The 15,706-nt window shown below is 32.0% G+C and overlaps 1 protein-coding gene and 1 long non-coding RNA gene across 2 annotated transcripts in view; both read right to left on the reverse strand.

Annotated features, from left to right (window-relative positions):
* The window catches only part of LOC127726396 (START domain-containing protein 10-like), a 362,489-nt gene that overhangs the window by 133,818 nt on the left and 212,965 nt on the right, over positions 1–15,706 (reverse strand). The window lies entirely within an intron of this gene.
* On the reverse strand, positions 5,697–15,652 carry LOC127726415 (uncharacterized). Its single transcript, XR_007993526.1, has 2 exons — positions 14,896–15,652; positions 5,697–5,936 (listed from the first exon to the last, which is right to left on the reverse strand). It is a non-coding gene; the product is annotated as an uncharacterized LOC127726415 (long non-coding RNA).

Genomic DNA, 15,706 nt, shown 5'->3' on the forward strand with positions numbered 1-15,706 from the left:
GTCAAGGTCAGATGAAAGCTGCCAACCGGTCATATTTGCCTAACAATCATTCCATACACCAAATAAATCTAGTTTACCTATTGCTTACAGTATCTACGTTATGGACCGAGAAAACTTAACCTTGATCATTGATCCATGAAAAGAAGTTGATTTCAGGTAAACCCTGTCTGATGGACATGTCGTAAGACCTTGTAAGGAACCAATAAACCAAATACAGTTATGCTATTACTCATAATAATGGAAATTCACTCAACAAAAAAATAAAATGCTCTAGACGGCTCAGCTTGATACGACCGCAGAACACTGAACAAGTATGGACACAACATTCAAGCTTAATACAGCTCTATATTTGGATTGTGATTAAAATTTGACACAGTATAGGTTTCTGAAACGGAAGGAATGTGGTCTATGAACTTTAAAAAATTTGAAATAAGACATTTACTGCATTTGCATTATGGTCCGATATCCAAAATCTGAATGCTTGGTTAGATTCAGCATATCAAAGAACCCATAGAATTAAATTTTGGTTAAAATCAAAACTATAAGTTTAATTTTGGACCCTTTGAAAACCAGACCCAAAATAAAAATTCTAAATACACAGTTACAAAATTTTATTTTGGACCTAAAATGACCTCAATGTGGACCAATTTCAAAACGGACCCAAAAGTAAAAATAGTGTACATGGTTAGTTTTGGCATATCAAAGAAACTAAATAATTTAATTTTTTATGAAATCAAACAAAGTTTAATTTTGGACCCTTTGGACCTCAATGTGGACCAATTTAAAAACGGGCCCCAATAATCCAAAATCGCAATATCCAGTTTGATTCAGCATATTAAAGAACCCCGCAAATTCAAGACTTTGAATTAAACCCCATTGAAATTGGTTAAAAAATAAGCAATTTATACAAAAGGTATTGTTTTTTGCCCATTTTTCCTTTGGAACGGTTTGCACCATAATCCCCAAAATCAATCCAAACCTTTCTTTTGAGGTATGGAACCTTGTGGTACAATTTGATAGAGATCCACAATCTTATACCAAAGTTATTGTCCTGAAACAAGAACAAGAACAAGAGGCTCTCGAGAGCCTGTGTCGCTCACCTGTATCTTCTGTGGTTTTGGAAATCTTCTGTTGTTTTGGAAATCATGTAAAATAAGGTTTAAATCATGATAAATAGTATAAGATACCCTAATAATGATTGAGGCCAAGTTTGGTTTAATTTGGCCCAGTAGTTAAATTAAAAGCAGGTCATCCCACTAGTAACTAGACTTACAATAGTTGCTCAAGACCCCTTATCATTTTTTAAAGTAGTTTTCAAGTTTTGACCATTTGAAATTGTTTTCCCTTAGACTTCTATAGTAAATCCCTTTGTTCTATTTTTAGCCATGGCGGCCATGTTGGTTGGATGACAGGGTCATCGGATACATTTTTCAATCAAGATACCCTTTTGAAAATTGTGGCCAAGTTTAATTCTATTTGTCCCAGTAAATTCAGTGGAGAAGATTTTTGTAAAAGATTAAAAATATTTACGCAAAAAATTGTTAAAAATTTGATTATAAAGGGCAATAACTCCTTAAGGGGTCAATTGAAAATTTTAGTCATATTGACTTATTTGTAGATCGTACTTTGCTGAACATTATTGCTGTTTACAGTTTATCTCTATCTATAAAAATATTTAAGATAATAACAAATAAAATGCTTCGCTGGGCGCAGCTTGATTTGACCGCAGAGGTCGAAACCCTGAACAGTTAGGGCAAGTATGGACACAACATTCAAGCTTGATACAGCTCTGAATTTGGATTGTGATTAAATATTTGACACAGCATAGGTTTCTGACACAGAAAGAATGTGGTCTAAGAACTTGAATTTTTTAAATTTACCTATTATGGTCCAATGTCCAAAATCAAAATACATGGTTAGATTCAGCATATCAAAGAACCCCATATATTCAATTTTTGTTGAAATCAAACAAAGTTGAATTTTGGACCCCAACTTGGACAAACTTGAAAACTGGGCCCATAATCAAAAATCTAAACACATGTTTAGATTCAGCATATCAAAGAACCCCAATAATTCAATTTTTGTTAAAATCAATTTAAGTTTAATTTTGGACCCTTTGGACCTTAATGTAGACCAATTTAAGAAACAGGACCCAAAATTAAAAATCTCAAAAACACGGTTAGATTTGGCATATCAAAGAACCCCAATAATTCAATTTTTGATGAAATCAAACGAAGTTTAATTTTGGACCCTTTTGACCTCAACATGAACCAATTTGATAGTGGGGTCCACAAATAAAAAATCTAAATACATGGTTAGATTCAGCATATCAAAGAACCCCATATATTCAATTTTTGTTGAAATCAAACAAAGTTTAATTTTGGACCCCGATTTGGACCAACTTGAAAACTGGGCCAAAAATCAAAAATCTAAATTCATATTTAGATTCAGCATATCAAAGAACCCCATATATTCAATTTTTGTTAAAATCAAACAAAATTTAATTTTGGACCCTTTGGACCTTAATGTAGACCAATTTGAAAACTGGACCCAAAATTAAACATCCAAATACACGGTTAGATTCGGCATAACAAATAAATAAATGTGGTCAAATATTTTACAAATCTAATGCACCATACTGTGCAATTAAAGATTACTTCTTGAAATTTTTCAATATTTGATATTTGAAGAATAATTCTTTTTAATTTCTGAAATGAGAAAAAATTGACCCCCCACAATTTCTTTTTGCCCCCCCCCCCCCCACCTTTTTTTTCCCTCAAGATATGGTCATAATCTCAATTCAAATTTCCAATGGAGTTTGCAACCATAATTACCCATTTAAGTTTACTATAGTGCTAACTTAATCTATTTTATAATAGAATTTAAAATATAGTGTCAAATCTTTCATATGGATTTTTTTGTAAAAAAAAAAAAATGCAACATTTGCAGATATTTTTACTGGTCTTCTTTATAAATATGCATTTCTTTAAACATAATTTAAAAGCAGTGTAAGGGAAGTAACCAAAACGTTGTATTTGGATTACCTCTCTTACACTGTTTTAAATTATCTTAATTGTTCATTAACCATTACTTTATACATAATTTAAAAGCAGTGTAAGGGAGGTAATTTCAATGATGTATTTGATTTATCTCCCTTACACTGCTTTAAATAATGTTTTGTACTAAAGTATTTGTCCATTAACCAGGACAACCTTGTTTTTCCCCTAATTCCTAAACGGTTTGAGCCATAACCCCCAAAAGCAAATCCTAACCATCCCTTTGTGGTATGGAAACTTGTAGTATAATTTGCAACCATAATTACCCATTTGAATTTACTATAGTGCTAACTTAATCTATTTTATAATAGAATTTAAAATATAGTGTCAAATCTTTCATATGGATTTTTTTGTAAAAAAAAAAATATGCAACATTTGCAGATATTTTTACTGGTCTTCTTTATAAATATGCATTTCTTTAAACATAATTTAAAAGCAGTGTAAGGGAAGTAACCAAAACGTTGTATTTGGATTACCTCCCTTACACTGTTTTAAATTATCTTAATTGTTCATTAACCATTACTTTATACATAATTTAAAAGCAGTGTAAGGGAGGTAATTTCAATGATGTATTTGATTTATCTCCCTTACACTGCTTTAAATAATGTTTTGTACTAAAGTATTTGTCCATTAACCAGGACAACCTTGTTTTTCCCCTAATTCCTAAACGGTTTGAGCCATAACCCCCAAAAGCAAATCCTAACCATCCCTTTGTGGTATGGAAACTTGTAGTATAATTTGCAACCATAATTACCCATTTGAATTTACTATAGTGCTAACTTAATCTATTTTATAATAGAATTTAAAATATAGTGTCAAATCTTTCATATGGATTTTTTTGTAAAAAAAAAATATGCAACATTTGCAGATATTTTTACTGGTCTTCTTTATAAATATGCATTTCTTTAAACATAATTTAAAAGCAGTGTAAGGGAAGTAACCAAAACGTTGTATTTGGATTACCTCCCTTACACTGTTTTAAATTATCTTAATTGTTCATTAACCATTACTTTATACATAATTTAAAAGCAGTGTAAGGGAGGTAATTTCAATGATGTATTTGATTTATCTCCCTTACACTGCTTTAAATAATGTTTTGTACTAAAGTATTTGTCCATTAACCAGGACAACCTTGTTTTCCCCTAATTCCTAAACGGTTTGAGCCATAACCCCTAAAAGCAAATCCTAACCATCCCTTTGTGGTATGGAAACTTGTAGTATAATTTCAGTGAGATCCATACACCGTTCCACAGTTATTGTCTGGAAACTAGAAAATGCTTATTTTTGGCCTCTAATTCCTTAACTGTTGGTACCATAACCCCCAAAATCAATCCCAACCTTTCTTTTGTGGTATTTAACCTTATGGTAAAATTTCAAAGAGATCCATTCACTTAAACTAAAGTTAGAGTGCGAAAACCAATGTGTCTTCAGACGACGACGACGCCGAAGAAGACGACGACAACGTCATACCAATATACGACCGCAAAAACTTTTTGCGGTCGTATAAAAACTGCAAAATTTCCTTAAAATTACCAATATTCAGAGGCAGCAACCCAACGGGTTGTCTGATTCGTCTAAAAATTTCAGGGCAGATAGATCATAACCTGCTGAACATTTTTACCCACGTCAGATTTGCTCTAAATGCTTTAGTTTCAGAGATATAAGCCAAAGACTGCATTTTACCAATATGTTCTATTTTTAAATATGTTTGCCATCTTGGTTGGCAGGCAGGTCATCGGACACATTTTTTAAACTAGACCCTAATGATGATTGTGGCCAATCTCAGAGGAGAAGATTTTTGTAAAAGTTAACGACGACGGACGCCAAGTGATGAGAAAAGCTCACTTGGCCCTTAGAGCCAGGTGAGCTAAAAATGCTTGTTTTTGACAGAGGGACGACGAAAACAATATAATTTGCAGTTGTATAAAAACTAAAAAATTTCAAGCAGTCAAGGACAATGGACACATAAAAGACAGATTGATTGATTGATTGTTGGTTCCTTAACATCCAGTGACAAATATTTCATGCATATTCAGGACGACATGAAAGACAGAAACTTCGTAACATAAAGTATTTGTGTATAAGGTATGAAGCATCAAAGTCATCTACCCAGAGAATATAAAGCTAAATGCAAATAGTTTCAGCAGTCACTGGATTGTAATCCTTTTGACTCGCATTCGCAGGCGAGACAAAAAAATAAGTCTTTATGGTAAATTTTACCCTAAATTATCAAAGAAATCAATATTTAACACTGGGAACCAATATTGAATAGCATTTCATAACTCGTATATCAAATTTTGTGAAAACGCTTTCTCAAAATTTGTGATTTTTTTTACAAATACCAAGTTTTCTACCACTTTTTCCCAAATTTTACATAAAACACAAGGGACCTTCCTTTTTCATTTATTTCCATTTAGCACATTAATTTTTTAAATTAGTTGAGACAATCTTGACTTATTGTATGCCATAGAAGTATTGACAGACAGACAAACAGAGAGACTACTGTATTGGGGTCATGTCAACTACTGGGCCCTAATAATCAACATTTATTGTCACAATAGATATACAATCAATTTATGACAAAATAAGTTGTAAAGTAGAGGCAATAATCTCTTTTTGGGCAGCAATAAACTCAGTAAATAGATATGAAAATTTAATTCTCAAATTCATCATTTTTTAGAAAAAATAACATATTTGATCCCAGTGTTACACTTCACATTTTGACAAAATCCAGCTATATATCTGCAAATAACAATTGCACAAATTCTGACACCTCAAGTTGTATTGTCTAACTTCATGTTACTTCTTTTTGTTCATTACTTGACATCTCTCATTACATCTTGGTAGTTAAACCATCAATTCACTAGTTTATACATGTTCCTGAAAGAAAAAGCACATATTATTGTATAAGTAAATGTCTTAATGCTGACTTGTGAATCATGATGCAAGTTTCAGCATTTGGCAGAGCTAAAATTGCATATTTCATAGTATTTTCTGACTTGTGAATATACAAGTTTTATCCACTTAGAGTACATTTGGCAGAGCTTAATGTAAAATAATTTAATATAAAACTTTATTCCAAAATGTTAATAAACTGCTTCGCCGAGCGCAGCTGGATACGACCGCAGAGGTCCAACCCTGAACAGTTGGGGTAAAAATGGACACAATATTCAAGCTTGATACACTAGGTCTGAATTTGGATTGTAATTAAATATTTGACACATAATAGATTTCTGACACAGAATAAATGTAGTCAAAGAACTTGAAATTGGTTGTATGATTTGAATTTATATTCAATTGAAGATTTATTGCTGTTGTGCAATACACTGTTCTGTTGCGCAATACTTAGTAAATCTGTTTTCAGACTATATACAAAGAATTAGCAAAATAAATTGTGACCCCCAATTTTTTTCTTTGGAAAATTGACAATTTCTTAAATCTTGAGGGAAAAAAATTGAACCCCCCAAAAAATTTTTTTTACCCCCCCCCCTCCAATTTTGAAGAAATTTTCTTTTTGTAAAATGTGGTACAAATTAAGAGACATCCATACACTTAAACACAAGTTATTGTCTGAAAACTAGAAAAATGCTTGTTTTAGACCCTTTTCGGCCCCTAATTCCTGAACGGTTTGGGCAGTTACCCCCAAAATAAATCCCAACCTTCTACTTGTGGTATTGAACCTTTTGGTACAATTTCAGAGCAATCAAAATACTTATACACAAGTTATTGTCCTCAAACTAGAATCAAAGCGCGAAAGCGCTGTAAAGGCAGTTAATTACAGGTTGTGTGTATTTTTAGTCCAGTTATATCATTATCTTGCATAGTACATTGTACTTATCAGAGGTGGCTTTCAGTATTTAAGATTTAGAGTTCTCTAATGATATTGAACAAGTTTTATGAATGTCATATTCTGAGCACTATATGAAGGCGATTGTTCTCACTTGTTTATGAACTAGTGCATTATGTCCAGTTAGTACCTTTTTTATCTATGTTTATAGTCAAATACTGTTTAAAATAGTTTGGCATTTTCTTTTAAGTAATAAGTAAATGTTATCAACTGTATTTTATTCAACTTTGCAAATGTGGTTTGTTACTGGTAAGTACAATGTATGGATGATAGTTGTTTCATTGGCAATCATAACACATCTCCTTATTTATATAATGATCTATATTCAACGGACTCAGGTACAAAAAAAAATGTATGTAACTAAACTATGATGGGAAACCTTTGACTTCTTTCTTTAATATAAACTTTTGATTTGGTACCATAGAACTATGTAGAATAAATGTACATTGCAACATGTCAACTCTTTCAATGACAATACTTTTTTTAGAAACTATAACTCCAAGCAAAATTATATTTCCAAGTATAAAGTAATTTATGAATGAAACAAGAGTGCACATGCTGAAATGTCTCGCCTTCTTTACTAATCATTGATATTATGTTGATAGTCCTAAATATAAAGCTTTATTACAACTGTCACATAAACTTAACATTAACCAAGTAAACTAAACATTGACCAATGAACCAAGAAAATGAGGTCAAGGTTAGATGAACCATGCTAGGCAGGCATGTACAGCTAACAATTCTTCCATACAACAAATATAGTTGACCTATTGCTTATAGTTTAAGAAAAACAGACCAAAACACAAAAACTTAAAACTGAGCAATGAACCTTGAAAATGAGGTCAAGGTAAAAAAAAACCTGCGTGACTGACATACAGATCATAAAATATTTCCATACACCAAATATAGTTGAACTATTGCATATAGTATTAGAAAAAAAGACAAAACTCAAAAACTTAACTTTGACCACTGAACCGTGAAAATGAGGTCAAGGTCAGATGACACCTGCCAGCTAGACATGTACACCTTACAATCATTCCATACACCAAATATAGTAGACCTATTGCATACAGTATAAGAAAAACAGACCAAAACACAAAAACTTAACTATAACCACTGAACCATGAAAATGAGGTCAAGATCAGATGACACCTGCCAGTTGGACATGTACACCTTACAGTCCTTCCATACACCGAATATACTAGATCTATTGCTTATAGTATCTGAGATATGGACTTGACCACCAAAACTTAACCTTGTTCACTGATCCATGAAATGAGGTCGAGGTCAAGTGAAAACTGTCTGACGGGCATGAGGACCTTGCAAGGTATGCACATACCAAATATAGTTATCCTATTACTTATAATAAGAGAGAATTCAACATTACAAAAAATCTTAACTTTTTTTTCAAGTAGTCACTGAACCATGAAAATGAGGTCAAGGACATTGGACATGTGACTGACGGAAACTTCGTAACATGAGGCATCCATATACAAAGTATGAAGCATCCAGACCTTCCACCTTCTAAAATATAAAGCTTTAAAGAAGTTAGCTAACGCCGCCGCCGGATCACTATCCCTATGTCGAGCTTTCTGCGACAAAAGTCACAGGCTCGACAAAAAGGAGTTCTTAATTAAGAAATAAACTGATTCGCTGAGCACAGCTGGATACACCCGCAGAGGTCCAACCCTGAACAGTTGGGGCAAAAATGGACACAATATTCAAGCTTGATACAGGTCTGAATTTGGATTGTAATTAAATATTTGACATATTATAGTTTCTGAATAAATGTAGTCAAAGAACTTGAAATCGGTTATATGAAATGAATTTATATTCAATTAAAGATTTCTTGCTGTTGTGCAATACACTGTGCTGTTGCGCAATACTTAATAAATCTGTTGCCAGACTATAAACAAATAAAGTTCAATTTCTTCTCAATGTCATATTTGAAATTTATGAAAATCAATAGGGAGATTACATCAATAGCTATAAATAATTCATCAAAGTTTCATGCGAACTGCTTAAAGCATTTTTGAGTTTTGTCCAAAAACTGGAAAATCCCCCCTTTTTTAATGAATAAAACCCCATAACTCAGAAATGTAAAATCTAAAACTTATAAAATTCTAAAGGGAGCTTACGGATTGATAATTTAGTCTTAGATGCAAGATTTTTTTATCAGTTGTTAGTGGCTTTGAACTAGCTGTCAGTAAATGCGAGTACTCTCAGATCTGTACTTAGAGTCTTTTTGTTGTTTGGATGTACAACTACCCGGCCACATCCACTTGTATTTGTATTTATCCATCTGATGAGTTAAGCCTCTTTCAACTGATTTTTATAGTTCACTCTTATATTGTACTGTTACACCACTGTCCCAGGTTAGGGGGTGGGTTGGGATCCCGCGAACATGTTTAACCCCGCCACATTCTGTATGTACATGTATGTGCCTGTCCCGAGTCAGGAGCCTGTAATTCAGTGGTTGTCGTTTGTTTATGTGTTGCATATTTGTTATTCGTTCATTTTTTGTACATAAATTAGGCCGTTAGTTTTCTTGTTTGAATTGTTTTACATTGTCATTTCGGGGCCTTTTATAGCTCACTGTGCGGTATGTGCTTTGCTCATTGTTGAAGGCCGTACTGTGACCTATAGCTGTTAATTTCTGTGTCATTTGGTCTCTTGTGGAGAGTTGTCTCATTGGCAATCATACCACATCTTCTTTTTTATATTTACATCAACAGATATAAACAATTCACCAAAGTCAAGGTGAGACAACAAAACTTAGTTGTAAGATCTCTGAAATTATTTACACGGTACAAGTTTTTCTAATTGTTGGAGATTGTATGGTGACAGTAACACCTGTAACTGCTTAACCCATTTCTTATGCACTTTGGTTCGATAAACTCACTGAATATCATACCACATCTCCTTATTTTTATATGCATTACAATTTACATGTGCATGTAATTGTAAATAATATTTATATATATATATCAGAACAAACTTCATTGCGTCACTTTTATTTATGCATCCTTTGGCACAATACAAGTTCTAAAATTACACAACATAAAACAACTAAATGTTATTTCAGATGAAAGTTTTGTTTCAGTTCCATTCATAGGATTTATTAGAATTTTGTATGTTTTGCCCAGTCCAATAATTAGCTCTATGTGCACGTGTTAATTGGAGACTTTTCTATCCCGTATAAGAGTTTTGGAACTAATTCTGTTTCTTTTTTTGAAAAAAGTGAGCAAACAAATCTTGCACATTTAAACCTTTGTCTGCCATCACACTGTCACCTGGATCACATAATTGAACTATTCTACATCTTTCAACTATTTCACAGTCACTGGTACAACCAACATATGCATAAGAGACATAGTTGACTAAACCACCAGGTGTCGAACATACAAGTATTTTCAGTGTTTCTGTTTTTATATGATGAAAAGGTTGCCTGAGCTCTAGGAGCTTTAGGTTTTATCACGGGATATTCTGTGCTGTCAATAATAATCCAAGTTGTAGGAAACTTTAATTCTAAGTTGGATGGCGAAAAATACCTGACTAAACCACTAAATGGCCAAGTGTTAGCCTCACGCCACTGTTTAGACATAAAAACAATCCATGTTTACACAATATTCTTAACACTAGTTTCAATCTAGAATCTAGACAGTTCAAAGTTGGTTGTATAATGCATCAATTTCATCAAAGTCATAAAAAAACTGATTTTCAAATGACACCCTAGCAATTTGAAAATATATGTATCTCAAACAATGTGCTGTTGGACCAAGTGTGGTCAAAACAAATAAAAATTTAGTATACAACTCTAAACTGGTATAAAAATGCATGGCTGTGTCACGTGTCTTCATTTCAAAATTTCTCTGCTGAAAATATAGGCATTGATGGTGTTTGCGTAATTCCATCTGTGAAGCTCAACATAAGCTCGGCAGTTGGTGGTGGACAGTCATAAATCCTGTCTGCAGTATGAATTACTTCTTCAGGAAAACCAACTTTACAATCAAAACTTTCCTCTAGATTTCTACTACAATATTCATCAAGTTTAGTTCTTTTGTTTTCACAGGAAACTGCCCTGATTTTTCTTTTTACGTACGATTCAGTCTCTTGCTTGGTCCAGGAAAATAGGCTGGGATTGGCAGTAGACTTAAGTCTCTGTATGGTGGGTTTGTGCCCTGAAAAAGGTTATAAAACATTAGTTTTTTGATAATTAAATGAACTTCCATTAGCAATGCATACTTTGTACAGAAGCAAGTTAACTCGTACCATTGTAAACTCGTACCACGTAAACTCGTACCAACGTAAACTCGTACCACTGGGAAGTCGTACCAATCAGAACTTGTACCATTAAAAATATATTCAAAAATACGAAAGTTTTATGATTTTTTTTTTGGTAAACTAAATAAAAAAAGTTGAATTACTTGAATTTTATACTAGATTTTAATGAAAACTTAGACAAAAATACGAATGTTTTATGATTATTTTTTTTTTAAGCTTTATACAAAAAATTAAAATATCTTTGAAATTTATACCAGATTTTAATGAAAACTTAGACAAAAATACAAATGTAATTTCTTAATTACCATGCTAATAAATATATTAAATTCCTTTGATTGTGTGATTATTGGTTGATTATTAACTAATCAACTTGGTTTTTTTTATCTTTAACTAATCAACTTGTATAATCATATAAGCATGGTCATATTCTGCTGAAATGTGCTGAATATTGTATAAAAATAAATTTCATACTTTCTAACTGTTGGTCATAAACAATTTTAAACCTTTAAAACACAATCAATAAATTCTTTCATTAAATAAAATTCCTTTTAGAAACAATAGAAAAATACCCAAATCTATTCAATGTTACTGATTTGGAATGATTAAAAATTAAATCAAATAGTTGTCAGTAAAAGTTTAAAAAAGAGTCTATTCAAGGGAGACAACAAAGCCAATCTGCCACGGTTTTCTCTATCCAATTAGACAAGGAAAATTAGCTACAAATTGGTTATTGTAATTTCAAATTATATACATTTTACAGACTTAAGAGGTATTGAGTGAAATTAAAGTATATATTCATCATTAAACACTATTTGAATGCATTTAAATAAGTGGGTACGAGTTTACAATGGTATGAATTTACCGTGGTACGAGTTAGCAGTGGTACGAGTTTGCATTGGAACGAGTTTTTGTTTAGTGGTACGAGTTGACATTGGTACGAGTTACAATGGTACGAGATAACTATAATTCCTTTGTACTCGTAACCTGGCAAAATATTAACTAGATTTATTCATTACAATCTTAAAACTATGTTAGCCTGATTCAATGTACATCAAAATGTATGTTATGTAAATCCAAAGGACAAACAATGAGAGATGTATGCAACAAACATACATTGTTTGTACCTAAATAACTATAATATAGATGAGAGCATGTCATTGTTTTGTTCCTGTTAACAATGTCATTGATATTTTTCAAGAAAGTCTACGAGGCATAGCTTATGCATTCCTGTCATTACTACATAAGCATAATTACTGCTAAAATAATTCTCAGTATGATATACCTCTTGTAAGAAATCATTATAATTGTAGCAAGCACCAAAAAATCTCAAACAGATCACATTGAATCGTAATCCAAAAAATTATGACGTCTTGAATTAACCACCCCCTTTTATTCTAAAACGATAATTGCGGTTGTAAACTGACTTTGGTTTATTCGCATGGCGATTACATATATAACTATATATTTTAAAAAGAAAATAGAGTTTTACCATGAATAGTTTCCTGCACGTAGTCTTTTTTAGTAAAATGTGCCTTGCAAACAACAGCTGATTGAGATGGACTCCACGATTTCATCGTGTTCTCGTCCAATCTGCGTATGGGCCATGGCGTTGATCAAACTTTTCCTTCTTTTTAAGTCATTTGGAAATGCATGTCCTCCTCTTAAATGACATCCAGGTACACAACAACAAGTACTTGGCATCGTTAATTAAAAATGCAACTGTAATAGTTGCACAGTGCAGAAACCGGAAGTTGAAGAACAGGATCGGCTACCACGGCGCCACCTATTCAGGAACGATAATTTGCTACTTTATATAACTGCGAAATAACAATAACGTTAGACGGGTTCGCGTGCATAAACAGAAATGCGCTTTAAATTGGATAATATAATTCATGTTCAGTCGACCTTTAATTATTATATCAACGACTGAAATGATTTATAAACATCTAGATTGCAGAAAACACTCGAAATTAACCCGAGCTCTTTCCACACGGAATTCAAATAATTCTAGTTTGTCAATCGGTTGACTGCTTATAATGTAAAATACAAATATATCAAAAGTTTTTAAAACTAACAAAACACAATGATCGTTTCTCTATTTCCCAATGTAAATGAAATGAGACAAAAAACATTTTATACCACAATAAGAAGAGGAGAGAATCAACATTTTCCGGATCTACTTGGAGCTAAATGACCCCCCACGTAGATAAGTTGGATATCGCGGAAAGAAATATTAACACGGCAACTAGAAAGGCATTAAAGCACTGCCTTTAAAAATGCTTGTTTTGGCCCCTATTTCCTTAACAGCTGGGACCATCACCCCAAAAACAATCTCAACCTTCCTTTTGTGGTATTGAACCTTTTGGTTATATTTCATAGAGATCCATACACTTAAACTAAAGTTATTGTCTGGAATCCAAATGTATGATTTGAATTTATCTTTGAAGTTATTGGGTACTACACACGTAGTGTACCCTATGGATATCCGTTGAAGATTTTTGTCATAGGGTTGCTGTCTCATTGGCATATACCCACATCTTTTTATATTCATACTATGATACATACATGTAGTACAATATGTAGGAAGTGTAACTGAACCTCAAAATTTTCAAAACATGATGACATGTAACATAAATGCATTTCTGTTCATAAATATAATAAATCTATTAGGAAATATTTACTTATATATATATATATATACATGATCTATATTTATATATATATATATATTAGTCAGGGGAATTACTGAAATGAGTGATCTTAAATCACTGATTCAAGTAACATTTTGTCCAGAAATGTTGGAAGTAAGAGTTGTCTTTCTTTAATAATCACCTATTTAAGTATTATAAATAAATAACTAGACTAAGCATGCTTAGTGATTTAATTTTGTTGTAGCTTTAAATATATAATACTAATGATCCAGGGACTAATTGTGTTGCTAAAATTATCAGAACCAACATCTGTGTTCATAAGATGACCGGCTATGTCAGGTGATGACCCTGTACTGAATCTGGGATAATGACATGAAAATCACTTGTTTAAGTGGATACCTCTAAGACTATTTTCTTCCAAAAAAATCACTTCTTTAAGTATTATCATTTTGATTACCCCCACTAATTTCAACACCCATGAACAGTGAAATTTTGATCGAGAACAATAAAATTTTATCACAATTATAATCTCTAAAACCTTGAATTTTACAGGAAAAATACTCCCACTGGCACTGTTAAATTATAAGCCTTCATTTTTAACTTTTTTTCAACAAATATAGAATTTACAGCTGAATGATTGCATCAAAAGGCATAAACCTTGCTACTTAAAACATGCAAAAGGTTCATTTTTTTCAATTTTACTAATAATAGGATATAATCTAAACTTGTATGTTTAAAATTTTGGTAACCTACAAAATCAAAGAATTTCTAATTTGCTACTTAAATGAGTGATTTATAAACCTATTTCAATAATTCCCCTGACTGTATATATATATTATAGACTTTATAGTAACAATGTTGCAATTTTTTATGATTAAACTGAACATGTTAATGAACCATTGGCTGTTGCCTGTAGTCCAAATAAAAAATTCAATAAAAAAAATCCCATAAACTAATTAAGATACAAATATACATGTACATAAATTTTGAAAATTACTATCAAAAGTGTAAACACATATATATATATAATATCCCATTTAGTTTTATTTAAAATTACCTCAGGAAATAGTTTCTGGTGATTTCTCCCATTATCAGGTATAAATCTAGCTGGAATGTCAGACCTTTTTAATAGGACAATCCCTCAGACATAAGAGAACCGGTCCTAATGTTCTAGTGAGGAACCTTGGCCCTCTCACGTCAAGTAGTGGTAGACAATTTCTGAAAGACAATTCAACAATAAACATTGATTTCAAAAAGTTCAGATAAGACTAATTAAAAGTGAGGTAACTAAATAGTTCTTTAATCCAAACAAATTTTAGATCTAAGGAAGTTAAATACATGAAATACAAACAGTAACAATTTTCAGACCTGCCAACTCGAGATCTGATATCAATACACATCTTGAACCAAATTTTATTCAATGGCTTACAGGAACATAAGATACTGATTAAATTTAAAATACTTTCAAATTTCTTATCAACTGCTTTAACTTGATAAATCACATTTCCCACATTAATTAATAAAAGAAAATTTAATATAAGTTTGGATTTACAAAAGGAACTGTACATGTATGCAGAGTATATCTAAAATAATGAAGTTGTTCGCCCAACCTTTTCTTAATTCAAGGACAAATAACATATCAAAAGTTGGCAGTTGATGATTAAAATGGTGTATAAAGTTTCTGCAATTCATAGAAACACATCATAATATACAAAATGTATCATTCATTTGACATGATTACTGTGATATCCAGTGGCAAGTGTTTCATAAATATTCAGTAAACAAATTTCAAATAATTCTTATAGTTAGGCATGTATGGGTTTTGCTCATTGTTAAAGGCTGTACAGTGAATTTCAATAACGGCCGGG

The sequence above is a fragment of the Mytilus californianus genome, unplaced genomic scaffold (genome assembly GCF_021869535.1).
Source record: "Mytilus californianus isolate M0D057914Y unplaced genomic scaffold, xbMytCali1.0.p SCAF_17, whole genome shotgun sequence".
In the NCBI taxonomy this organism is placed as follows: Eukaryota; Metazoa; Mollusca; class Bivalvia; order Mytilida; family Mytilidae; genus Mytilus; species Mytilus californianus.